At 49.1% G+C, this 26,874-nt stretch overlaps 1 protein-coding gene across 8 annotated transcripts in view; it reads left to right on the forward strand.

The window, feature by feature from the left end:
• CHD3 (chromodomain helicase DNA binding protein 3) overlaps positions 1-26,874 on the forward strand; it is a 1,139,027-nt gene that overhangs the window by 457,973 nt on the left and 654,180 nt on the right. The gene's annotated exons all lie outside the window — the stretch shown is intronic.

Raw genomic sequence — 26,874 nt, forward strand, 5'->3', positions numbered from 1 at the left:
CTTATATTTGGGCGTACGCTGTAACGCACGTTCATGTAACTCGACTAACGTTACACGTTGGTGTGGTGGCGGGGTACCAGGAGGACCTCCTCCTGCGGCCCCTAAACTAGAATCGTCGACTGATACTCTTCGTGCTGGCGCGGCGGGAAATTGTAATGTGGGCTGGACCGGGGGTACCGTAGCAGATACTGCAACAGGTGCCCTGGTGACTGGAGGAGCAGGATTTACATTATTTACAGGAGCTGGTGGAACAGGATTTGCATATTCTGGGACTGTGTCGTCCAAATAGGACGAGAGAAAAATATCAGCTGCGGTCGGTTTGTGACGTAGCTTGGTCGGAACTAATGGTGGCGGAAAATTGCTGGATGCCTCCGGGGTTGCTTTTGGCAAGCCCTCGGCAAGAAGAGGATACATACCCTTAATGAGGGCATTCCTCTGTCTGTCTGACTGTTCGGTTTTAACTCGTTCACCTATTTCGATTAATTCCCTTTCTTGGGCTCTTTCTATGGATTCTCTACTTAATTCTGACTTTCTGATTTCTTTTTCGGTTCTCTTATGAGACTCTTTGCGCCATAACTCGATGGCATCTTTCTGTGACTGTCTGGCTTTCTTTTTCCATAATGCTTCTTCTACTCGCATGATGCACTCGGCATCCCACGTACCTGATACGGGCCATTTATACTTTTCTTCTAACTCTTTGGTGTACTCCACCCATAAATCTAGATACAATATGGCACTTATGCCATGCTTTTGATACATAAAATGACCTGGACTGTCCCTAGGCGGGACAGGAACTGCTTCTTCTAACAGACCTTTTCTAGTTTTTAACTGACGTAGTTTGGAAAACAAAGGCATGACTGGACTGTAATCTAGACACAATACAATACACAATGAACACGATAATCACACCACTTTCATTCCACGACATTAAAATACATGAATGACATTTTAAAATAACAGTCTTGACAAAATACTACCTGGAATACTGAAAACAGGATACATGAATTTTCTCGAGAACAGAACTGACTAGAACAGAAACTAGATGCACTGCTAAAACAGTACGAACTTACCGGTCTCATAAAGAGACACGTCAGGACCCGCATCCACCGGAGTGGACACTTCGTGTTGGGTCTGTGTACCACCAAAACCCACGGACCAGAGTCAATTAGATTGACCCTGTCTAGATACTACCCCAGCAACGGTACTCACCGGGCAGCAAGAACGGAAGGCCTCGGACTGGACTGGACTGCTTCGACGCCGGACGGACGAACTTCGGACTTCAGTTACGGGTGGGCCTCCGGATACCTCGGACCTTGGACTCTCGGCTTGGGCTCTGGTCGGGACTCGCCGCGTTCCTCCACCGCCTCGTCTGGATGCTGGACCGCAACCTCCGTCTCCTCCGTGGGCCTGAGGGATACTTGAAGCAGAAATATCTGCCGGTGCGCAGAAGAGTTCCGTCACGGCTGCAGAGGGTCAGGGGGCATACGTGGCTTCACCGGCGCGTGGGGAAAGGGCAGGTACCTGTTCGGGCGCCATTATGTGGTATATAAATAAATAATACCGGATCTATTTTTGACTGGATATAGTAATAACAGATAGCTCAATAAATAAGAGTCAAGATTCGAGGTAGTAGGAGTTTGCAGGTTTAATACAGCATAAGGACAGGAACAGGACAACCTGCACAGGACTAGGATGGCAGCGCTGCCGGGGGCAGGATCGGAATCGGCGTAACATTTAATAACAGTGCACAAGTATATATACTAAAACAATTGCATTACAGTACATACGATAGGCGGAGCAGTGGGTGGGGTGCATAGCAGTCGCGAAAGATAAGGGTGAAAGTAGGTGTAACAAGAGGCGTGTACATAAACATGTGATGTAAACGTAACAGAATATGTCATAAATGGGGCGGAAACATGGAGGGGGCAACCTGAGGAGCTGGGACCTCTAACCTAGTGGTGCGCGTAAACTGACAATGACGTGTTACTAGGAGAAGCTGGGGGCTATGACTTCTGCGTTAGGAGCAGAGACTGAAGTCTGGAGAGTCAGGGCGACATGTACCTAAACACTATCTAGTATCTGATGTTTAGAGAACATGTTGATAGAATCCAAAAGTTATCGGGGTAAAGGCTAACAGATACTAAGACTGGTGCATGCATTATTCTACATGTAGTGCGTGTTGAAGAATATTAAATGACCATTAATACAGTATTTCTCTTACATGGAGACGTAAAGGCTAGACGATGACGGAAACTATTGATGCGATTCAGTAGCTTTAGGAATGCACAGAAGGAGGGCTGGACTGATAACTAGAATCATAACATACTCTTGGCAGACTGGCAGGCAGAGCCAGGCCGAGCCGGGCACTGTGAGGCAGGAAGTAAGTGAAGGGTCAGGGATACAGGTGGGGGCTGTATCGCTCCTCAGCGAGGGCTCAGGAGACAGGAGCTGAATCTGGTGTCCGGGCCCTTTTGAGGCCTAGAAACGGGGACTTTTCAATGAAATAACGTGCACACTGAGAAATGTGGCAACGTAACTTTTACATAGGCCTAATACTCGTAGCTTTCACGAGAACTGGAAACTGGCATACTAGAGATGGACACAACTGTAATTGCGTCTTTAATCGATCATGGGGAATACATATGCATATTAATCATGTACATACAACATAGGATGGGGAACACGTAGGGACACAGAACATGGCAAAATTTACTTTTCCACAGATCAGTAGATGGTGTTGTCTTTTGTGGCAGCCTCTCTGAACATCAGCAACAGGATTGCAGACAAGTTCTGCAATCCTTCAGACATATGTTCTCTCTGACACCCAGTCAAACTGATTGGTGCACCCATGAAGTGGACACTGGAGACAGTCTGCCTGTCAAGAGTAAAATCTACAGACAGCCTGATCATGTCAGAGACTGCATCAAAACAGAAGTGCAGAAAATGTTGGAGTTGGGAGTCATTGAGCCCTCAGATAGCCCTTGGGCTAGCCCAGTAGTTCTAGTGCCAAAGCCTCACACCCAGGGTGGTAAGAGAGAGATGAGGTTTTGCGTAGACTACAGAGGCCTCAATGCAGTCACTAAGACTGATGCCCACCCAATACCAAGGGCAGATGAACTTATAGATAGATTGGCTTCTGCCAACTACTTAAGCACATTTGACCTGACAGCTGGGTATTGGCAAATCAGGTTAGCTGAGGAAGCCAGGCCCAAGACAGCATTTTCTACCCCTGGTGGACATTATCAGTTTGTGGTAATGCCCTTTGGGTTGAAGAATGCACCTGCCACCTTCCAAAGGCTGGTGAATCAAGTTCTCACTGGGATGGATGACTTCTGTGCAGCATATCTGGACGATATTGCTGTCTTTAGCTCCACCTGGGAGGATCACCTGGTCCACCTGAGGAAAGTGTTAGAGGCCCTGCAAAAGGCAGGCCTCACTATCAAGGCCACTAAGTGCCAGATAGGGCAGACACAGGTTGTATACCTGGGCCACCTTGTAGGTGGAGGCCAGGTTCAGCCACTGGAGAGTAAGACACAGGCCATCAAGGACTGGGCTCCTCCAATCACCCAGACTCAGGTTCGAGATTTCTTGGGCCTGACTGGGTACTATAGGAAGTTTGTCAGAAATTATGGGTCCATAGTGACCCCCCTTAATGACCTGACAAGCAAGAAGATGCCAAAGAAAGTTCAGTGGACAGCAAGCTGTCAGAAAGCATTCGATGACCTAAAGCAGGCCATGTGCACAGCACCTATCCTAAAGAGTCCAGACTTCTCCAAACCATTCATTGTCCAAACAGATGCTTCTGAGTTGGGTGTGGGAGCTGTTCTATCTCAGCTGAATTTTGATGGCAACGACCAGCCAATTGCTTTCATTAGCAGAAGGCTGACCCCCAGAGAGAAAAATTGGTCAGCTATTGAGAGGGAGGCCTTTGCTGTGGTATGGGCCCTGAAGAAGTTGAGGTCCTACTTGTTTGGAACTCACTTCACAGTTCAGACCGACCATAAGCCCCTCTTATGGCTAAGTCAGATGAAGGGTGAAAACCCCAAACTACTTAGGTGGTCCATTTCCCTACAGGGGATGGATTTTACAGTGGAGCACAGACCTGGTACTGATCATGGCAATGCCGATGGGCTCTCCAGGTATTTCCACTTAGAGCAAGAAGACTCACCTGGTCAAGGTTAGTTTATTGTCCCAAAGTTTGGGGGGGGGGGTCATGTAGGAGAGTAGGGTCTGCAATCCTATGATCACCCAGATTTTTTGCTTTTTGCTTCACTGGTTTACGACTTTCCCTGGCTGTGGGCCTGCTAATCAGACCCACAGCCTAGCTGTTCTCTCTATTCCAAATTGTACCCAGGTACTGAATTGGCACTGGGCCCTTTCCAAGTCCCTGTACCCAGGGCTGAGGTGTACCCAGAAGTCTCCCAGGGGCTGCAGCATGTATTATGCCACCCCTGGACTGACTAACCAAACAGACACAACTGGCTGCTTGACAGCTGGGGGCAAGGTGGTGTACTCACCCTTTGCTTTAGATATAGTATCCCTATATCTAAACCTAAATGGACACACAGATCTCCTATCAGTCACTCCTATGGCAGGCCTTAACAATCCTGAGGGCAGAGTGCTTGGAATCGTGTGAGATAGTGCTCTGGCATGAGCTGAGCCTGTCTGCGGCTTTCGGGATCCATCCCTTAGCCGTTTCCATGATATCGCATACCATATACTCTTTAGTGCATTATAATCCTCGCGGTTATATGCCAACTCTGGTATCGCTTTATCAAAACATGTCGAGTAAGGTGTCATACGAATTGGAATACTAACCCCTCGCCAATTCTGGCGACGGGGTTAGCATTCCACCCTTCTAGAGGGACACGACATGTATGTAACCTGTAACCCCGATTAAAGTCAGACATAGCCTTAGCTCCACAAAATGGATGCTGCCACCGAGACACAAGTCTGCCCTCCTGCTGCTGGGAGTCCTCCCAGAGCAGGAGGCAAGGACAAAGGGTTTCCTGTCAGGGGCGGTGCCAGCACCGTCCCAGACAGGATTTTGTGTATTCTAGGTAGGCAGGGCTTTAGAGGAAGGTGACTGCAAGTGGCACCCCGGTGCTCACTGTGCATAGGCCGGCTGGAACCAATTCCAGGGGCACTCCAGCCCCTGGCCTGGGGAAAGCCCGCCAAAGGGAGAGGGGTGTAACCACCCCCCTCCTGGTCCCACCCATAGGGCAGGACTTAGTCGCGTGCCAGCCCCCTTTTTCAGGATAAAGGTAGGAACTGGCCCCCTTCCAAATCAGATCATCTTTGAATCCTGAAACTACTTTCTGCAAGAAGGAACTCAAGACTCTTCTCAAGATTTCTCCCTTGTGACTAAGGAGTAGTCACCCTGCAGCAGCCGGCACCAACCAAGTATCGCGGTTTGTTACCAGTCTCTCCTTCGGATCAAGACTGCTCCATCACGACGAGAACCGGCTTCCCTGGCACCTCTGACCTCAACCTACATCATCAGCCCAGCTGTGATCCGTGGGTGCGACGAGACCTCGAGGGACCGGCCATCTTCAGAACTGCACGACGCTTGTCCAGCACGACTCCCGAGTGACCCTCGATTGAGTGCTTTGGGGTAAGAGAAGCCCCGACCCTGAGCAGCTCCAGCACCGAAGTTCAGCCCCCCTGCATCCACGAGATCTGCGTGGGGCCCTTCTGCTCTTTGCTGCCAACCGCGTTGTCCAGGTCGCTTGCCCGTTGGCTAGTGACCCCTTCACGACGCTCCACGACGACAACTACTGCTGGTCTGGTTGCTCCAGACTAGCCCTTGCTCCCCTCCAACAGAGGAGCACCCTGGACCCTCCTGGTCCACTCAAGACGCCATTTTAGGTCCACCGCGAGGGCCTTGCATTTGCCAAGACTTGTTGCCCAATCCTGGGTCCAGCGACGTCGACAGCAAGAACCTTCGTGGGACAGCTCGCACCTCCATCCTGGTCGCCGACAACGCCTCCTGGTCCGAGAGACTGCAGAGCCCAGCAGCGCCCACTCACCTGGCTGAGGTGACTTCGTCCGGTGCCATCCTGGTGCCCACTCAAATCACTGGCTAGTGATTCAGAACTTGGTCCCCTCTGCTTACAGGTTTCTTCTTCCCTGATCCAGGCTTGGATCACTCCGAACTTTCTTCACTGGCCGCCTGCCAGCAACTCTTTCTTCAGGCTCCTGGATCTTCAACGAGGGTTTCCGACGCAACTTCAACCCTATGCAGCCGCAGCCCCTGGGCTAGGTAACCTGAGTACTCCGGTGCTCCAGCATAGTCCAACACCCTAAGTGTTCGGATCCACTTTTGTTTTCGACCCACCTAGTCGGGTTCGCCCGAGAACAGTAACTTTGTGACTACTAGCCTCCATAGACTTTTTCCCGCCTTACGCGTGAGAGTTCCCACTCTGCACACGACGTCCACAGGCCTCCTGCAACTAATCTAAGTGTTTAGCATTGTAGGACTAGCGTTTCTAAAGTCTATGAGAATAGTTACTTCTCTTCCAGGGGATCCTCATCAATAGTCATAAGCATTAGAATATTCCCGCCCATGTGCGGGACCCCGGAAACACTATATTATATGTGCCCCACATATATATACTCATATATATATAAATACATATATATATATATAACATGCAATAGCAGCCAATAAAAACAGAGCTGAAATATGCTGTGTAGAATTTCCACCATACATGCAATAATAATAAGCATTAGAAACATGAGAAACAACACAAAGTTTGTTTTAGAAACTGTTTTAATGCTCAGAAAGCAGTAGAAATTCTTATAACTCACTGGAAGCATAGAAAGCTCCCAGGCTGCATTGCAAACACACAGTCTAAAAAGACTGAAAAGCTAACCTGTAGCTACATTGCAATAAACTGACACCGTGCCTTTAAGGCACTCATGACCCCCAGTATCCCATCATGCCTCAGGGGTGACAGTTAGGTCAGTTGTTCTTTCCGGCTCCTTCAGAGAAGGACCCTGGTTACACAGCTCCACTAATTTTCCTGTTTTTTGACAGAAAAACTCTTCACTTTTGACAATTTTTTGTTCTTACTCGACATTTAACATCTAGTCAAGTAAGATACTGTCTTTTTCAGTCAATTTGGTGAGCATTTTCTCCTGAAAATGCCTTTACTCTTTGACAAATGCCCTTCTTGTGGCAACAAGAAGGCCAAGTCAGACAACCACGACGTCTGTATCCTGTGTCTGCCTGAGGAACATGATCCAGGCACCTGTCCTCATTGTGAACACCTGTCAGGAAGAACTTTAAAAGACAGGGAGAGGATTCGCATTTATGGCCTAGCTCATAGGTCATCAAGAGGAAGATCTCCGGTGAAGAAGGGCTCCAAGAAGACTCATTCAGCTTCCAGAAAGAAGTCTTCATACCCCTCACCCTCAGCGTCGGGCTCGGCGCTGAGAAAAGAACCACCGGTGGATCATTCATCGTCTAAACTACCGTAGACTGCGGGCTCGCCGTCGAGGAGAAGACCAGGTACATCGACGACGTCGAAGGATCCAGTTCCATCGTCGAAATCTCCTCCGTCGGCGTCAACCGGGCGACGTCCGACGTCGAGGAAGGGAACTCCGCCGCCGCCAACCGGGCGACGGTCGGCGTCGAGACCCAGGACCCCTCCGCCGTCGTCAACCAGGCGACGACCGGCGCCGAGGGAGGTCACCCCTCCGCCGTCGTCATCCAGACGTCGACCGGCGTCGAGAAGTGTGACTCCTCCGCCGTCGTCGAAGAAGCGACGTTCGGCGTCGAAGACCAAGACCCCTCCGCCGTCGACAGGGAAGAGTCGATCGGCGTCGAGGATGCAGTCTCTGTCGGTGTCTCGTCAGCTCTCGGCGTCGAGGGTGTCCAATACCCCTCCACCGTCGTCGCACAGACATTCGATGTCGAGGCAGAAATCTCCGTCGACGGCTGATCATCACCGTTCGACGTCGAGTGAAAGACCTCCGTCGACGATTAGACATCGTCAGTCGACGTCGAGGCAGGGTGCTTCATCGACGACGTCAAGACTTCCGTCGACGACTGGGCATCGTCGTTCGACGTTGAGGGAGAGGTCTCCGTCGAAGGCCGGTACTCACCGTTCGACGACCAGACGTGGAACTCCGTCGGCGGCTGCTCATCACCGCTCGACGTCGAGAGACCATACATCCTCGCATAGACACTCTAAAACAAGATTGTTTGATCCGCCGACTCCCCGAAAGCACTCGACCACGAGGGAAGATCGCTCGGCGTCGAGAGGTTCAGATGTGGTGATGGTAACGGAGTCAGCTTCCCGTCATTCCACCTCAAGGTCCTCTGGCTCCTCAACTACGTCTTCGAAGTCCAGAAGTCCAGTACGCAAGTCACCTGAGCGTCGGACGGACCCTTGGGCGGATAAGGTCAGACTTTCACCTAGATGGTATAAGTCTTTGGATCATTGGAGAGATTCTGGAGCTGCAAAACGTATGCAGGACTACGCCAGCTCGCAGCACAGGTCTCCTCTTCAGGATCTAGTGGAGGAGATGGACAAGCATAGCCCTCCCAGGCGCAAATCTCCGGTGAGAACACCAACTAGATCTCCCAGAAGGACCCGATCTCCCAGAAAAGACCCAGAGGAGCGGGTCAGGTCTCGCTCTCCTAGACGTGAGGTGCGTTCGAAACGATCCAAGGAGAGGAGGCACAGTGTCCACCGTAGACGTCGACGAACTCCGTCTACTTCCTCGACCTCTTCTACCAGGTCTTGCAAGAGGGACTACTCCCCTACTTTGACGGACAGTCCTACGTCCCGATCCTCCCCAGTGGATGACATTGGCACGTATCTGGACGTCTTGCAAAGAGGAGCTCAGAAGCTGAACATTGAAATGTCTGTCCCTCAGGTTACCACGACAGTCATTTTCGAGACTCTACACAAAAAGGCGATCACCCGGCCTCTACTGCCATTAGTTCCGGGGATTATAGATCCGGTCAAGGAGGTATTCCTAACTCCGGCGGCTATCAGAGCGGTGCCAGCCCGCATCCAAAAGAAATACAAACCGGCCTCTTCTGACCCGGTTTTTGTAAGATCGGACCCGCCAGCAGACTCTGTTATTGTGGCGGCGGCGAGGAAGACACACGCAGTGGCAGGTTCTTCTTCCGTCCCCCCAGACAAGGACAGCAAGACGCAAGACTCCTGGGGTCGCAAAGTTTGCAACTCAGCTGCATCGACTCTGAAGGTTTCTAGTGCGGCTGCACTTCTGGGTCGGTACGACAGAGCCTTATGGGACTCTATGGAAAGGTTCAAAGCCAAGCTGCCAAAAGAAGACCAGCAGGACTTTGAAGAGACCGTGACTGAAGGATGTCTGGTGGCGAATCAGATGATAAGCACGGCTGCGGATGGTGCTGTCCTGTCGGCGCATTCCTATTCTCATGGGGTTTGTGCCAGGAGATCGGCATGGTTACGCTTGACAGGCCTGAAGCCGGATGCTCAACATCGCATCCTTAATCTCCCCTTTTCGGGTTCCGCTCTTTTCGGTGAGCATGCGGACGAAGAAATGACCCGAATGAAGACGGAACTAGACACAGTGAAAGCGGTGGGCTTGGAAAAGAAGAAAGAGTTCAAGCGTCGTTTCAAGCCCAACAGGGGGAGAGGGGCTCAACAGAGGGTTCAAACCCCTCAATGGTCCCAAAGTAAAGCCCAAGGAAAACCCCAGTTTCGAGGTAAACCGGGCAGAGGTAGAGGAGGTCATCAACAATCCTCTACCACTACAAGAGGAGGAAAAGCCTGATCAGTGGCTTCCTCTGGCGCCGTTGCCCACTCCAGTGGGAGGAAGTGCTTCACAACACCTGGCAGAGTGGGTCAGCATCACCAAGGATCAGTGGGTGCTGAATATACTGCGCAATGGATACAAACTACGTTTCCTGGCTCCTCCAAAGAACATACCTCCAAAGAGCGCTTCCCCTCACCAACTAAGCTTGCTCCGAAGAGAGGCAACAGTTCTACTACAAAAGCGAGCGATAGAGGAGGTTCCTCTCGCTCAAAGAGGAAAGGGAGTTTACTCCAGGTACTTTCTTGTCCCCAAAAAAGATCAGGAGGACAAGTTCAGACCAATACTCGATCTGCGACTTCTAAACAAGATCATCATCAGAGAAAAGTTCCGCATGCTGGCTCTTCACCAAATATGCCCACATCTTCAAGCCGGAGATTGGATGTGTTCGGTGGACTTGCAAGATGCGTACTTTCACATCCCAATTGCTCAACAACATCGCAAGTACTTGAGGTTTGTCGTAGGGAACAAACACTATCAGTACACGGTGCTACCCTTCGGTCTCAAGTCCGCACCACGAGTCTTCACCAAATGCATGGCGGTGGTGGCGGCTTTTCTGCACAAGAAGGGACTCTTCCTATACCCATACTTGGACGACTGGCTCCTAAAAGGTCCGTCTCCAGTGCGGGTAAAGCACGATCTACATCTGTGTCTTCTCCAATTGCACAGGCTCGGTCTCCATGTGAATCTGGAGAAGTCAGTCCAGCGGCCTACACAGTCAATTCACTACCTAGGCTCCGTTCTGGACACAAAAGTGGGAAAAGCGTTTCCTTCGGAGGAGAGACTTTTTTCCCTGAACCAGAAATGTGGAATTCTGATAGACTCTCGGCTTCCAACAGCCCGACAAGTCGCATCCCTGCTGGGTTCCATGGCATCCTGCATCTTTCTCATCCCCAACGCAAGGCTGAGAATGCGGCCTCTACAGCAGGCCCTGGAGGATCAATGGGACCAGGCGACAGGACTTTGGGAGGATCGCATCAAGCTCTCCCAAGTGACGAAAGACGCCATCAAATGGTGGACACGGAGAAAGAATCTGCTGGTGGGGGTTCGGTTTCACCAGCCTCTTCCAAACCAGTCGATAGTGACGGATGCCTCTCTACAAGGTTGGGGAGCGCATATGGGTCCTCTTCAGATTCAAGGCCTGTGGTCTGCGCAGGAGCAGACATACCACATCAATATGCTGGAACTCAGAGCGGTATTCCTGGCTCTCAAAGCGTTTTTACCACCGATAGAGTCCAACTCAGTCCTAGTTCAGACAGACAACACGACCACCATGTTCTATCTGAACAAACAAGGAGGCACAAGATCTCGCCCTCTGTCTCGAGAGGCTCAGGTAATTTGGCATTGGCTCCTCTCTCGAGGCCTCTCGATAGTGGCGGTGCACCTGCCAGGCGAGTTGAACGTAAAAGCAGACGCACTCAGCAGGCACTTCGAAGATCAGCCAGACTGGGTGCTAAACGACGATGTGGTGGAAGAGCTTTTTCGTTGCTGGGGTCGTCCAGCCATAGATTTGTTTGCAGACGACGAAAACTCCAAATGCCACGCCTTCGCGTCCAGGTTCCACCGGCCTGGAACTCAGGGGAATGCTCTGCTGATGGATTGGTCAGGGACGTTCGCTTACGCGTTTCCTCCCCTGGCTCTGATTCCGAGAGTAGTTTCCAAGCTCTGCAGGTCGAACATGGAAATGATCCTGATAGCTCCGGATTGGCCGCGGCAGTGGTGGTACCCGGACCTTCTACATCTGTCTGTGTGTCCACACAGACGACTCCCTTGCAGGCCGGACCTGTTGAGCAAAATGAACGGGAGGATAATGCATCCCAACCTCCCATCATTGAACCTAACAGCATGGCTCCTGAGGTCCTGCAATATGGACATTTGAACTTGTCTCCTGAGTGCATGAACATTTTAAAGGAGGCTAAGAGACCTTCCACGAGAACGTCTTATGCGTTTAAGTGGAAGCGGTTTTTCCTATGGTGTAGGGATCATCACCTTGATCCGACTAAAGGACAGGAGGACGTCATTTTGCATACCTTCTTTCCCTGGCTACTGCTGGTTTGAAATACGCTTCTATTAGGGTGCATTTGTCAGCCATAGTAGCATACAGAAAATCACCAGATCAGGTGTCTTTCTTTCAGGTTCCAGTGGTTAAGGACTTCCTCCAGGGGTTGAAGAAAGTGTATCCCCCTGTGCGAAATCCTTCCCCTCCATGGGAATTAAACCTGGTGGTATCCAGGTTAATGTCACCACCTTTTGAGCCCATCCACAAGGCCTCTTTGCAACATCTCTCTTGGAAGGCGGCCTTTTTGGTGGCGATTACCTCTGCTCGCAGAGTCAGCGAGATTCAAGCTCTCTGTGCGAAAGAACCATACACTATCTTTCATCACAATAGGGTAGTCCTAAGGGCTCATCCAGCTTTCCTTCCTAAAGTCATCTCTGATTTTCATATAAATCAGTCCATTTCCCTCCCTTCATTTTTTCCAAATCCTACGACCCCAGCCGAGCGGTCACTTCACTCCTTAGATCTTAAGAGAGTGCTCAAGTTCTATTTGGAAATGACCAAAGGGATTAGGAAAACGGATCAACTGTTTGTGAACTATGGTTCAATGCGAACAGGTTTTCCAGCGGCCAAGAGGTCCATCGCGAGATGGATTGTCTCTTGCATTAAATTGGCTTATCAGCTTGCAGGCAAGCCTTTGTTGCAGTCGTCCAAAGCGCATTCCACTAGAGGGAAGGCCGCTACAGTAGCCTTCTTGCACGACATCCCAATGTCAGAGATATGCAAGGCTGCGACTTGGAAATCAGTTCATACCTTTACGAGACATTACTGTCTCGAGTCTGATTCCAGGGCCGATACTCAAGTAGGACAAGCCTCTTTGAGGAATCTATTTGGGTAGCCTACGGCCTGTACAAGCTTAGTGAATACTAGGCTTAATATGGTTTATTACTGTATTGTTACTCCTTTGCCCGCAGGGAGATGAGGTGAGGCTCGCTATTCTATTCTAATGCTTATGACTATTGATGAGGATCCCCTGGAAGAGAAGGATTAGTTACTTACCTGTAATCCTAGTTCTCTTCCAGGGGTATCCTCATCAAAGTCATAAGCAACCCTCCCGCCTCCCCGGGCAAAGGACATTCTTTAATAAGGAGATATGGTTAACCTATTTGTTATTGGGTTTATTTTCAGTCTCCGAAAAGAACAACTGACCTAACTGTCACCCCTGAGGCATGATGGGATACTGGGGGTCATGAGTGCCTTAAAGGCACGGTGTCAGTTTATTGCAATGTAGCTACAGGTTAGCTTTTCAGTCTTTTTAGACTGTGTGTTTGCAATGCAGCCTGGGAGCTTTCTATGCTTCCAGTGAGTTATAAGAATTTCTACTGCTTTCTGAGCATTAAAACAGTTTCTAAAACAAACTTTGTGTTGTTTCTCATGTTTCTAATGCTTATTATTATTGCATGTATGGTGGAAATTCTACACAGCATATTTCAGCTCTGTTTTTATTGGCTGCTATTGCATGTTATATATATATATGTATTTATATATATATGAGTATATATATGTGGGGCACATATAATATAGTGTTTCCGGGGTCCCGCACATGGGCGGGAATATTCTAATGCTTATGACTTTGATGAGGATACCCCTGGAAGAGAACTAGGATTACAGGTAAGTAACTAGTCCTTACCTGCTAGTAGTTCGCATTCCATTTCTGTAATATATGGTTTTTCGTGCCCCTAGGGCATTTGTGTAAATTGTGCGACTTAAAGTATTTTCTTAAGAGTTTTGTTATGTGCTTAGCTCCCTGACTCATAAAGAGTTCAGGGTAGTCTTGTTATAAATAAATATCTGTTTATTTTCATAACAACTTGTGTGGTGTCCTTTCACTTGGTGTTCAAGGGGTAATGTGATGGTAAAACAGCTGGCTTAACACGCCCTCTAGAGTCTTAGCCTTAGACTGCTCGTATCCACGCTACTAGGATAGCTGGTCTATAAGGTTGACTTACAACCAATCATCAATAAGGGTTGTTTGGACTGATACATAGTGATCACTAGAATAGTGAACACTGCATATCAGGCCAACTTCTCACACCAAGCATTACTGCTTGGAGTCCTTACAACAAGATGATGCGGCAGTAGGACAGGCTGTCCTGCGGAACCTCTTCCAATAATTGGTGAGCTTTCCTTTCTATCCCACCTTCCGTATTACACATTTTGTATCTCTATGTCATGTTGCCTATTGCTATAGTATTGTGATGCAAAAGGTGGTCTGGTTGTTAACTGCTTGCTACTCTGATACAAAGCATGGGAATCTATGAAAGTTCCAATACTGGGGTAAGAAAACAAGTTACTTACCTGTAACTTTGGTTCCCCAGTATTGGTAACTTTCATAGATTCCCATGCGCCCACCCACCTCCCCGAGGAAAGCTCAGCCTACAACAGATATGGTGTCTAAGTACACAACGGCTACAAAAATCTGAGGCTCTGAGGTTCCTTCAGGAAGCTTCTAAGGGGTGAGGCACTTCTGATTGGCTGATGCCTAAGTTTGGTCTCTTTTACACAAAGAGGGTGATATGCTACAAAAGGGAATGAGGCCTAGGCCTTTTTCCTTGGTCTTTTGTACCTACAGCTAAGGTATTTTTGTTACCGGGACTCCCATTCCGACGACGGGGAATGAAACAAAGCATGGGAATCTATGAAAGTTACCAATACTGGGGAACCAAAGTTACAGGTAAGTAACTTGTTTTCTTTTTAATGGCCCAAAAATGTGTAACCACTGATAACAACTGTTTTTTTAAGGTATTGAAAAAACCCCATCAGAATTTACCAAAAATAAAAACTGAAAACAGGAAAGCCTAGTTATGCTTTTAAAATCCATGTACATTTTTTTAATCTACCTATGTGGACTTTCAGGTGCCTCAAAGCAAATTGCATGATTGCCAAAGGGATGTTTTCAATGTTTATTGAACCAACATAATTCTTGTTTAGAATACATGTGCTGCAATGATCAATAGACATAAGAAGATGGAAGTTATTAGAAGGAGCAAGCCAGTGAACAATACAAAAAGTTCCAGCATTGTGCTGAAACAATGTACATATGCAAGCAAATGAGATAATATAACAATCTGGTGTACTCCTACTATGCGGAACCTAACCTGCGTGCCTAGGGTGTATGTGTATGTTCTACCAAGAATCCACTTACTGGATGATCCAACCCCATTAACTGGTGGATAAGAATGTTGGACCCCCTACTATGGGTGTCTTTGCCTGCCAGGGTTCAGAGGTGTGTCCTTGATATACTAGTTTAATGGGGAATAGTTATTTGGGTCCATTGAGGCCTTCTGTGTTGTAAACAATATCTCAGTGTGTAGGCCTTTCAGGCATGGATGTACTAAAACATTTTCAATAAAAATTATTAATAAAAAAGAAATCTGAAAGAAACACATAGTGATAAATTCCTTACCTTAGAATTACTCCCAGGCGTCAGAATGGATCCGGAAAGTATTCGTCAGCAGTACCCCTGCACGTCAGTAGGCATCGTCGTGCAGCTCCGCGTGCGTTGTTGGCGCCGGGATGACGTCGCTGGAGCTACTTAGATGCGCCCACACGCGCTGACGTCAGTTCTTTCTTTTTCCGCACCAGCAAGTGCAGATCCGGGAAGAGCATGTACCCCCAGTCACTTTTTACCTGAGTTTTTTCGAGGCCTTTTACCTCATTTCTTCTGAGTCGATCGACTCCTGGTGTCGTAGGGATGCCTGGCATCAAAAACTGCGGGGACTGTCACCGCATGATGTCGGTGACAGACCCGCACTGCCTGTGTCTCTTCTGCCTGGGGCGCGACCACGACTCCAAGTCGTGCCCCGACTGCCGGGCCATGGCGCCGAAGACTTTGCGGTAGCGGTCCCGAAAGTTGCTTGAAGTCCGGCAGTTGGCTCCGTGCCGCTCAAGGTCCCGGTCCCGTGGGAGGTCGACGGACCGGTCGCGGAGCCATCACCATCGTTCCTCTGGATCTAAGTCTTCGCACTCGGGGCAGGTAAGTTGAAGCATTCCAAGAAGAAGTCGAGGAAGCGCCCTCGCTCTTCGACTTCCCCTCACCCGTCATGCGACGCTGCTGAGGGTGCGGGTGGTGCCACTGCTACAGCTCCGGCGAAGCCTGCGACATCGCCACCAGCCTACCCACCCTTTCCGGGTCCGTTGGCGACACCTGCACAGGTGCAAGAGTTTCTTGCTGCCATGGCCTGACTCTTTGTGCCCTTTGGCCCCACTGCTGCGCCTTCAGGCCCCGCGGGTCCAACTGGCAATCCTGCCCTTCCGACGCCAGTGGCTTCGGCCCCGGTGCCGCAGGACTCCCCTGGATCTGGGCTCGGATCCCGGGCGACACCGGTTGACCTGATAACCCCTCCACCGGTGTCGACCCCACCTGTGGCACCACCTCCGACACATCCCGTACTACCACCGACGTCGTCCCCGGTTTCAGCCCGGAGCCGGATGCGACGCCGATTCCGACGCCGATGGGGCCTTTTTACCCCTACATCCATCCTCCTTATTTTCAGTCTGTTTCACAGACTTCGGAGGAAGCTGAGGACTGGGAGAGGTCTGAGGACTCTCTCACACAACAGTGTGGTTATGACCCGGACTGGGCAGAGGATTTGGGGGATGCCAGTGGTTGCCTGACCTTGGTATGCTGTCTCCTCCTTCCGTGGGTGTTGCGTAGGGCGGCCGAGGCTCTCCACCTCGAACCCCCTACAGTGGCCATCAGGACTAACCTCCTGACAGAAGTGCTTCAGCCGGCGGCCACCTCTACGGAGCCCTTGCTGCATTTTAATGATGCACTGTCTGACGTTCTTTTGGGTTCTTGGTCCAGGCCCAACACAGGCGCTCCTGTGGACAGAAACGTGGCCCGACACCATCGCCCGGCTCCGGGTGATCCCCTCTTTCTCTCCCAAAACCCCACCCCTGAGAGCTTGGTTGTCCAAGCCTCTACATGCCAGAGCCCTTTCCCTTCTGCCCCCCCCCCCCCGGCTAGGGAATTCAAGAAGCTGGAGCAGCTTGGCAAGAAGCTGTTTTCATCTGCCAGCTTAGGGCTGCGGTCGTAGAACACTGCATGTCTCTTGGGCCGTTACTCCCACTCTGTTTGGGATACGCTTGTGCAGGTGCTGCCCAACTGTCCGTAGGAGACCCAGACAGTACTCTCCAAGCTATTACAGCTGGGAGGGACGCAGCTAAGTTCACCATTCGTTGTGGGCTTGATACCGCCGACTCGCTAGGCAGGGCGATTTCCACGACGGTGGCGCTTCGGCTTCACGCCTGGCTGAGAACCACTGGCTTCTCGGGGGATGTCCAGAATACCTTGATGGACATGCCCTTTAATGGCATTCACCTTTTTGGCAGATAGTGCGTTGGAGCACTTTAAGGACACACGGACTACGGCCAAGTCCTTGAGCCTATTGGCCACTTTGCCTCCTCCGCCTTCTGCTTTTCGCTCCTTTTGTGGCCACGGAAGGGGTGCCCCAACACGTTAATTCCAGAGCCACAGGGCTGCGCAGCAACAACCTCAGCGTATCCGCGGGAACCGCCGAGGCGGTTTCGGGGGCCAATGGGTGGGTCAGTCCACCTCCACCGCCGCAGCATCCACTTCGAAGCCTTCCTAGTCTGATCTTTCAGCCCCATCAAACTCCAGTGGGAGGCAGAATACCCCATCATCTCCCCCACTGGCGCAACATCATCTCGGAGAGGTGGGTTTTGCAAATAGTCCAAAGGGGCAATGGTACTCTTGGCCAAGGGTGTCATCGAGCGAATTCCTGTCCCAGAAGTAGGTCGTGGTTGCTATTTCCACTACTTTCTGGAGGACAAAGGCCTATGTCCTATCTTGGATGTCAGGATCGTCAACCACTTCCTCCGGAAGGAGAAGTTCAAACTGTTGACTCTAGCTCAGGTACTGTTTGCCCTCAACCCTGGAGACTGGATGGTAGCATTAGACTTGCAGAACGCTAACTTTCACATCCCCATCCTGCCGGCCCACCGGCATTACCTACGGTTCACGGTAGGCCATCAGCACTTTCAGTTTACAGTGCTCCCCTTTGCCCTGACCAGCGCCCCTCTGGTGTTCACGAAAGTGATGGCGGTGGTCGCAGCTCATCTGTGCAGATCAGGGGTTCCAGTCTTGCTCTATCTCGACGACTGGCTGTTGAAGGTGGGCTCGCCCCAGGCTGGCGTCTCTCACCTCCAGACTATGGTCTACCTCCTGCATTCGCTGGGGGTCTCCATCAATGTGCTGAAGTCATACCTGACTCCCTCTCAGAAGCTCCTCTTCATCGGAGCGGTTCTGGACACGGTGCAGTTTAGGGTCTATCACCCAAAAAGCGAGTCCGGTATATTCGAGCTCTGATTCCGATCTTTCAGCCTCTATCCTGGGTTTCAGTCAGAATGACCCTCGGGCTACTGGGCTTGATGGCCTCATGCATCTTGCTGGTGGACCATGCCAGGTGGCATATTCATGCTTTGCAGTGGGACCTGAAGTTCCAGTGGGCACAGCATCAGGGGAATCTTTCCGTTTGTATCCAGATCTCAGAGGGCACTGCACATCATTTGCAGTGGCGGCTTACGAACCAGGATAGGAACAGCAGATCCCTCTCCCTTCCCCAAACAGAGTTCACAGTGGCGATTGATGCATCACTTCTGGGATGGGGCATCCACATGGGGGATGCAGAGATCAGACGCCTCTGGTCTCCAGCAGAGTCCGGGCTCCACATCAACCTTCTGGAGCTTCGGGCGATTCGTCTTGCACTCAAAACATTCCTTCCCTCTTTATGGGGAAGAGTAGTGCAGGTATTCGCGGACAGCACCCTCACCATGTGATACTGCAACAAACAAGGCGGGGTGAGGTCGTGGAACCTTTGTCAAGAGGCCTTCCGCCTCTGGATATGGCTGGAACATCAGGGCATATCCCTGGTGGTTCAACACCTGGCAGGATCCCTGAAAGCCAGTGCGGACAAACTCAGCTGCAAGTGCATGATGGATCATGAATGGCGCCTACACTCGGGGGTAGTGCAAGAGCTCTTTCAACAGTGAGGAGAGCCTTGGTTAGATCTATTCGCCACCAAAGAGAATGCCAATGTCAGCAATTCTGCTTGTTGGAATTTCCAAGCGCCACTCGCTCGGCGACGCTTTTCTTCGCGAATGGAGTTGCGATCTTCTATACGCCTTTCCGCCTATACCACTTCTGCTCAGAGTGCTGAAGAAGATCAAGCGCGACCAGGCTGAGTCATTCTTGTGGCTCCGGATTGGGCACAAAGAGTCTGATACCCCGAGCTTCTACACATGGCCATTGATCCTCAGATCAGACTGCCTCTTCGAGAGGATCTTCTGTCGTAGCAGCCCGGGATGGTCCTCCACCCGAATCTGTTCAGCCTCCACCTCCTTGCATGGAGATTGAGCGGCGGCAGTTGACGTCTTTCGACCTGCCTCCCGAAGTCTGCGATGTCATTCTGGCAGCCAGGCGTCCCTCCACTAAGATGGTATATGCCTGCCGGTGGAACAAATTTGTGGCATGGTGCACAGCAAAGGCTGTCGATACCCTTTCTGCCCCTCTTTCTGGGGTTCTCTTGTTCCTCCTTTCTTTGGCCCAGAAGGGCTTCGCTCTGGGCACTATAAAGGGTTACCTCTCAGCCATTTCAGCCTTTCTTAGGCTTCCTGATCAGTCTTCTCTTTTTAAGTCCCCTGTTGTTAATCGTTTCCTTAAGGATATTACTCATCTTTTTCCTCCTCTTCCCTTCTTAATGCCCCAGTGGGACTTGAACTTGGTTCTTACATATCTTATGTGCGCTCCCTTTGAGCCTCTACATAACTGTCCTCTCAGGCTTCTGACTTTAAAAACTTCCTTCCTGGTGGCCATCACCTCTGCCCGCAGGGTGCGTGAGCTCCAAGCTCTTTCTTCAAAGCCTCCTTTTCTGACTGTCCTTCGAACTCGTCCATCCTTCTTTCCCAAAGTGGTTACTCCTTTCCATATTGGATAGGCCACCACTTTACCCACCTTCTTTCTGCCTCTCCATCCTTCCAAAGAGGAAGAGAGGCTCCACCGTCTGGATCCAAAACGTGCGCTTTAATTTTATTTGGATTGCACAAAGAAATTCCAGGTGGATGACCAGCTCTTTGTTGGCTACGTGTGTGCCAAAAAGGTCAGGCCATGCACAAAGAGCAGAAAATAGCGGGGATTCAAGCTAGTCTTCGATCCATCAGTTCTAATAGTTCCATTTCTGACACCTCTCCAGTATTAGGGTCCGTCTTCCCTAGGTTTGAGGAGTTTGCACCACCCTCGACAGAGGATACTTTAGCTGTGGTGAAATCCTTGAAATCAGGATCCCCAACAGACCCCTGCCCTGCACGGGTGCTTGCGGGAGTTGTTAAAGTGGTGGGCCAGGAGATCTCGCAGATCGTCAGTCTCTCATTTAGGTCAGCTACGGTGCCGGTTGAGTGGAAGCAGGCTAAGCTCCTGCCTCTGCTGATCCAGCACGGCCTGCTAACTATAGGCCGATTTCACTACTCCCTGCTATGGCAAAAATTGGTGAAAAAATTGCTTTTCGGCAATTGAACGCTTTTGTAGAATCATCTGGGGCTCTACACCCTGCCCAATCTGGTTTCCGTGCGGCGTATAGCACGGAACCCGTGTTGGTTGAAGTCTCCGAAGCCATCAGGTACTGTTTAGACAACGGCGGCAGAGCAGCTCTAATTTTATTGGAACTCTCTGCCGCGTTTGATACGGTGCCCCATCAACGCCTTTTATCCCGCCTTGCTGACATTGGCGTTTTGGGCTTGACCTTGGACTGGCTGGGTTCCTTTCTTTCAGCTAGGTCCCGGCAGGTCTGGCTCCCCCCGTTTTCATCAACAGATAAACCACTCTTAACGGGGGTCCCTCAAGGATCAGCGTTGAGCCCGCTGCTATTCAATGTGTATTTGACGCCCCTGATAAAGATGGCAGAACAACTGGGGGCCAAAATTATAGCCTACGCCGATGACACGCAATTGCTGTTTACGTGGACTGGCGCTGACCTGGACACAGGCCCGATTCGGTCTTGTCTATCATCGGTTTTCAGCTGGCTAGCTGCCGCCCAGCTGAAGTGCAATGAGGATAAAAGGGAAATCCTATTGTATGGTCAGTTTCCTTCTAGTTTCAGAGAATCACTTTGGCCGGCTGGCTTCCCATTACCCTGCTCGGTTAATATCCCGGCTAAGAATTTGGGAGTCTGGTTTAGGGAAGATCTCTCGTTCGAGACACATATTAAGAAACTGACGGGGGGTGCTTCGGCACCCTCAAAGCGATGAGGACGTTTTTTCCATATCTTCTGTCTACAGCGAGAGAGACAGTTGCGAGAGCATTAATCCTTTCGCGTCTCGATTATGCCAATGCTTTGTTGGGTGGTTCACCGGCCTATCTGGTGGGGCACCTCCAGATAATTCAAAATGCCACTGCCAGACTCTTAGGCAACATCTCCAGCCGCATGAGTGTCCAGACCTATTTGCAGAGCTTACACTGGCTGCCAGTGCCGCAAAGGATCCTTTTCAAAATACTTACTCTGGCCCATAAGGCCATTAATGGTCATGGCCCTGTATACCTGAGGAAACAGTTCTGTCGTTATTCTCCTAACAGGCCATTGCGCTCTGCTACTCAACATCTGCTGCAGGTCCCACAATTCCTGCGATCCCGGCTGGGTGGGCAGTCGATTGCGGTCAGAGAGGCGTCTGCCTGGAATGACCTTCCTCTGGTTCTCCGGTCTAACCTGAACTTTGGCTCATTCGGAAAAGCTTTGAAAACTCACCTGTTTAAAATGGCGTTTTAGGTTCCCTCCGCCGGCCCTATTTTCCTGTTTTTCTTTTCCCCTTTTTTCTTTTTTGGTCACTCCGCGCCAGGATACTCCGGTAGTAGTTGAGCGCGATATAAACTCGCATATAACATAACATAACAAATGGACCATTTCTAGATGGGTCATTTTGTGCATCATGGGTTGCTATTCTTTGGCAAAGAAGGAGCCTCCGGTGGGGCTACACGCCCATTCCACCAGGGCGACAGCAGCTACCACTGCTTTGGGATGTGGGGTCCCCCTTACTGACATCTATCAGTCAGCTATTCTGGGCATCACTGCATACGTTCACTAGACACTTCTGCCTGGACAGCCAAGTCCGGAGAGATGGCTTCTTTGGCTGTTCTGTTCTCCAGGACTTTCTGGTGTGAACTTGGTTCGCACACCCACCTCTGGGGTTGGTATTGCTGGGATATCTATTCTAAGGTAAGGAATCTATAACTGACTGTTTCTTTCAGATGAACACGTTACTTACCTTCTGTAACAATATATCTGTAAGAAACATAGGTTAGTTATAGATTCCTTACTGCCCCACCCATCCTCCCCGTTCTGTGAAGTGACTTCTAGGGTTAAGGATTTCCTTTCAGGGCCCTAGTTTTGTGCACCAGTCGTCAGTGTCTTGCATTGCTCTGCGCTTCTGGCATGGAAAGCCATGTACAGAACTGACATCAGCGCGCGATTGCTGCATCTAAGTAGCTACTGCGACGTCATCCCAGCGAGCACGAGGCCAACAATGAACGCGGGGCCGACCGACACCACCTTTCGACGTGCAGGGATACTGCTGACGTAAAACTTTCCGGAACCAGTCTGACGCCTGGGGTAATTCTAAGGTAAGGAATCTATAACTAACCTATGTTGCTTAAAGATATATCGTTACTGAAGGTAAGTAACTTGTTCTTTAACACTCATAAACCTTTTAGAAACACTCACAGTCACCTAATGATGTCATCAATGATGTCATTTGAAATATCATCACTGATGTCACTGACCTTGTCATGAGTAATGTAATATGTGAGATCATAAGCAGTGCATTGTGGGGGCGCGTGTTATAGTTAGCTCAGCTAACTATAATTGCTGAATTTCTCTGGTCTTGTGCTTGTGAAATCTGAGCCTAACTATAACGTCCCTGAAACTTTTGTTTTTTTTCTGTGAATATATGTGTGTGTATGTGCATATATATACATATATATATATATGTGTGTGTGTGTATATATATACGTGTATATATATATATATGTGTGTGTGTTTGTGTATGACTGCCGGCATTAACCTGGTCTATGTAGATCAAAAAAGTTGTATTATTATCCATACTTTGGTTAAATAAGATATATAAAAGTAAACTTTTTTTTTTTTTTTTTTGGAAGACCTTTATTGTTACTTCAAACGATTACAAGTATGGGCCTACAACCACCAGGGCCGGCGGCTAATCAGTTTCCACCACAGCAAGTCAGTTATATCACGACTCGGCAGCCCGTGAATCGGAGGTACTATAGATTCAGTTAAAACTTGTTATTGAGCGTACCAACTAAATTACAGGATTCAAAATGCTCCATTTTATAATATAAAAATGAAAGGATCAGGTGCCATACAATAACACAGAGTCACAAAAAGGGCGGGCAAAATAGTAAAACATCCACAGCTAGAACGATCGCAGTTAGAACAATGGCGCTAAGGCATATGATTCAGGATAAACAAGCATACAGTCACAGTTTGCACCAGTTAAGCGCCTGCCCATCGATACTGATAATACTGTAGGAAGTATAGGCACAGATAAAAAAGATCGGTAATATACACAAGAGTGGACCCACTATGCTGCCCCGAAAAATGAAGAAATGAACGAAAAGGCAAAAGAAAAGAAACAAAAGAGAAGAAAGAAAAAAAAACCAAAAGGCCATAGAAACAAGGAAGAGCAAAACGAAAAATCCCCTCACCCACCCCCCCCCACCCTGCACCCCTGCAGATGACTACGGCCAACCCCCCCCTAGCAGCGTGCCTGTCGCCCCAAATAACTGAAACCCGAAATATAGAGAGAAGGAAGAGATATAAAGAGTAACTAAAAAACTGAAAATAGTGTAGTGTATGGAGGAGGGCCTTCTCACAGGCTCCCGGCCTCTCCCCCCCCGCTAACTCTTGGCCTCCCCTAAATTCCAGATACAGTAGTAACTACACTATTAAGCTAATAACGGGGGATTCAATACGCGCCTACCTTGCCTCCCGGTACTAACATTCAAAGTGAACCCCACACCGTTACCACTCAGACCAATGTCCCGAAACAATAAGTCGTCCTCAGCCTTGACCCGCACGATCAGGCATACGTTTGTACTTCATCCGAACAGCCGCCATCCTAAAAGAGTTGAAGAACCGGTGATATACGTTTGAATGCAAATACGAGCGAACCCAAGATGATTTGAAAGGTTCAAGCTCATAGACTCTAGGTCCCATCCACGGTGACAAGAACTCTCGACGTCGCTTCAAGTCCAATTGCACTAAGTCCGAAAAGGATGAGTAGACCACCCTGCTGTGCCACCCCCGAGTCTTCACAGAAGTCGTCGGCCTCAATACGTGGCACGGCTTTCCTCCCATCAACCTCAACTTTGCACACACTCACACAGCCAAGACCTCCAATTTATGTTCATTAACAGAAATACCGACTCGAGTCTTGTACATCCCTTGTGTCACAGAGTCGACGACCTCAATCAAACCGGGTTCAATGGACTCCGCTACTTTCTCAGTGCAGCTAGATTGAGTAATGACCGCCTTCATATGCCCCCATTCGAAAGCAGCGGCATCCAATTTTCTTTCCAGGTTTCGGACGCTCCGGCTCCAGAAAAGGTGGAGTCCACCGATCGCCACCATTATTCCTCCGAGCGTAGGTTCAACACCGAACCGTTCCATATGTTTCCCCACGCAAGCTAGTTTATGGTCCGGTTTTGGAGACCCCGTACAGAGGACATATCTTCCCAAGTCATCAGCACGACTGTGTTCGGACACCTCGGAGGAGCAGGTCCGAATCTCATAAGGGTCTATGTTGGGCACCATGTCTCGCCCTCCGCTCACGGTCAGTCACCCGGGCCCTTAGAGACAGACCCCCCAGAGGTTAAGAGCGAGAGCTCGTAATTCAATCCGTCGGCGTGCCAGGATAGGTCGGAGCCTTGATCAGGAGATATCCGCGACCATCAGATCACATGTCGGACGGTTCCAGCCGTTCATGTGTCGAACCCCGTCAGTATATCACTCCAATTGCACCCACGGTGTAATTAAGTCACTCAATTACGGCGCCAACAGTACGGATGTTTTACATCGAGATGGGACCAAACTTCTCCTCCGCTCCGGTGGGCCGACTCCACCCCAGTTTTATGGCCGATGTTATTCAACTGATAGCCGGGTGCACTCCTACACGGGGTCCCGGCTCAAACGCCGATGCAGGCCGCAAACTTCGAGACGACGTTTCTCCGCACTCAGAGGTCATGGAACCGTCGGGGTTACACGATACTGCATCATTTCAATTCACCTACACGGGGGCGTTGCATCGGCACAGGATAACGAGCAGGATTTTGTAGCAGGATGAGGAGGCTTACGGAGCCGGGAGCCTAAGCGGCCATCTTGGTCGCCAGCTTGGCTCCTCCCCCTATAAAAGTAAACTTAACATTTGTAACATGCGCTGAGAGAATTTGCTGTTGAGTGCATCAATTATAGAGCTTTGTCAAGGTACAATCCTTTAAAACATTATGTAGAGCTCTGCCAAGTCCTATCCATGCTGATGATGGAATCAAGGTATATCATAAATGTTGCGTTATCTATACAGGCACCTTGAGTATAGTGTGTTGTGTTGTAAACTGGACAATAGTATCTGTAAGCTAGCCATGTATCCATTATATTAGTGACATAGAAGGTAAGATGTGTCACATTTGGGAGAGATGGTTAATCTTAAAGGGGCCCTTATTGAAGCTTTTCCTAATTCACCCTCAGAGAATAGTATATGGAGCAAATGCTATGTAATTGGTACTGTTGATATCTGAAGTGATGTGGAATTAGTAAAATATGCTAATTAAGAATCATACGTGTAAATTGAGTCCTCAAGGTACAGAGTGTGGGGAGGTGGGATGAAACCACAAAGGCAGTGTTATCACCGAAGAGTGACCATAATGCTGCAGGAACTAGACTGTAAAGGTTTAGTAGGTATAAGTATTGTGATGAGGCATAGTAGGTAAACCCGTCTCAGGTGAAACACATACATTTATGAAAAAAAACAATCACATTAATGTGGATAAACTCTTTGTGTGGCTATAACTAGAAGGAAGTAGGAGTGAAACATGTAAGTGTAAATTGCCACAATTGCTCACTTATCTGAAGAAAGACGGTAATTGTTAATGTAAGCAGATAACTATCAAAAGGTATATGTTAAGTCGAATACAACACTTCTTAGGATAGTGAAAAATTGAGTTGATACCCTAGTATGGAGTATATACTAACTAAATCCCACAATACATAAATACAAAGTAATGAGAAATCAGTACAAATAACTCCGGTGTTTCAATGACGCCAGAACATGCCAGTAAATTGCAGTATCATACCATCTGTCTTAGTAAGACACAATTAAAATTTATATTATTAAGAAGTACACGTTTCATGGAATACCTGCCGTATTTAAGCAGCATAAAGCAGGCAAAAGATAGTATTACATTATAATCAGTTACTTGGCAGTCTGTGCGTGAGAGAAGGGTGAATTCTGGTGAGAATGTTATTTGTATGCTTGCTTGATTTCCATATGGTGTAATCATGTGACACTGTATGGTGTGTGCGGGTGCCATATTGTAATGGAAACATTAACATAAAAATAAGTACATATTAAAATGTTAAACAGTGACAAATAAGTAATTTTTGAAGTATTGAAGAAAATAGCTATGTGAATTGGCAAATTAGCTAGTAAATGATTGAAGACCTTAAGTGTCTTGCTGAACTCAGGAAGGTGGTGATGTGGCTGATATAAAATGAGGGTCATCTTGTGGTAATCATTTCCCTGACAGTGTGTAAAACAAGTACACCATAAGTAGAATACAAGCTCATGCAGAGGATCCCATATTCCAAAATGTAGATTTTTGTATTACTTCTTTGCCTTAATTCAGGAAGACCATCACTTTTTATCCAACTCAAAAAACAATTTAGCACCCCATCAAGCAGGCTAGATTGGCCACTTCCATTAAT

This window comes from Lissotriton helveticus, chromosome 12, assembly GCF_964261635.1.
Source record: "Lissotriton helveticus chromosome 12, aLisHel1.1, whole genome shotgun sequence".
NCBI lineage: Eukaryota > Metazoa > Chordata > Amphibia > Caudata > Salamandridae > Lissotriton > Lissotriton helveticus.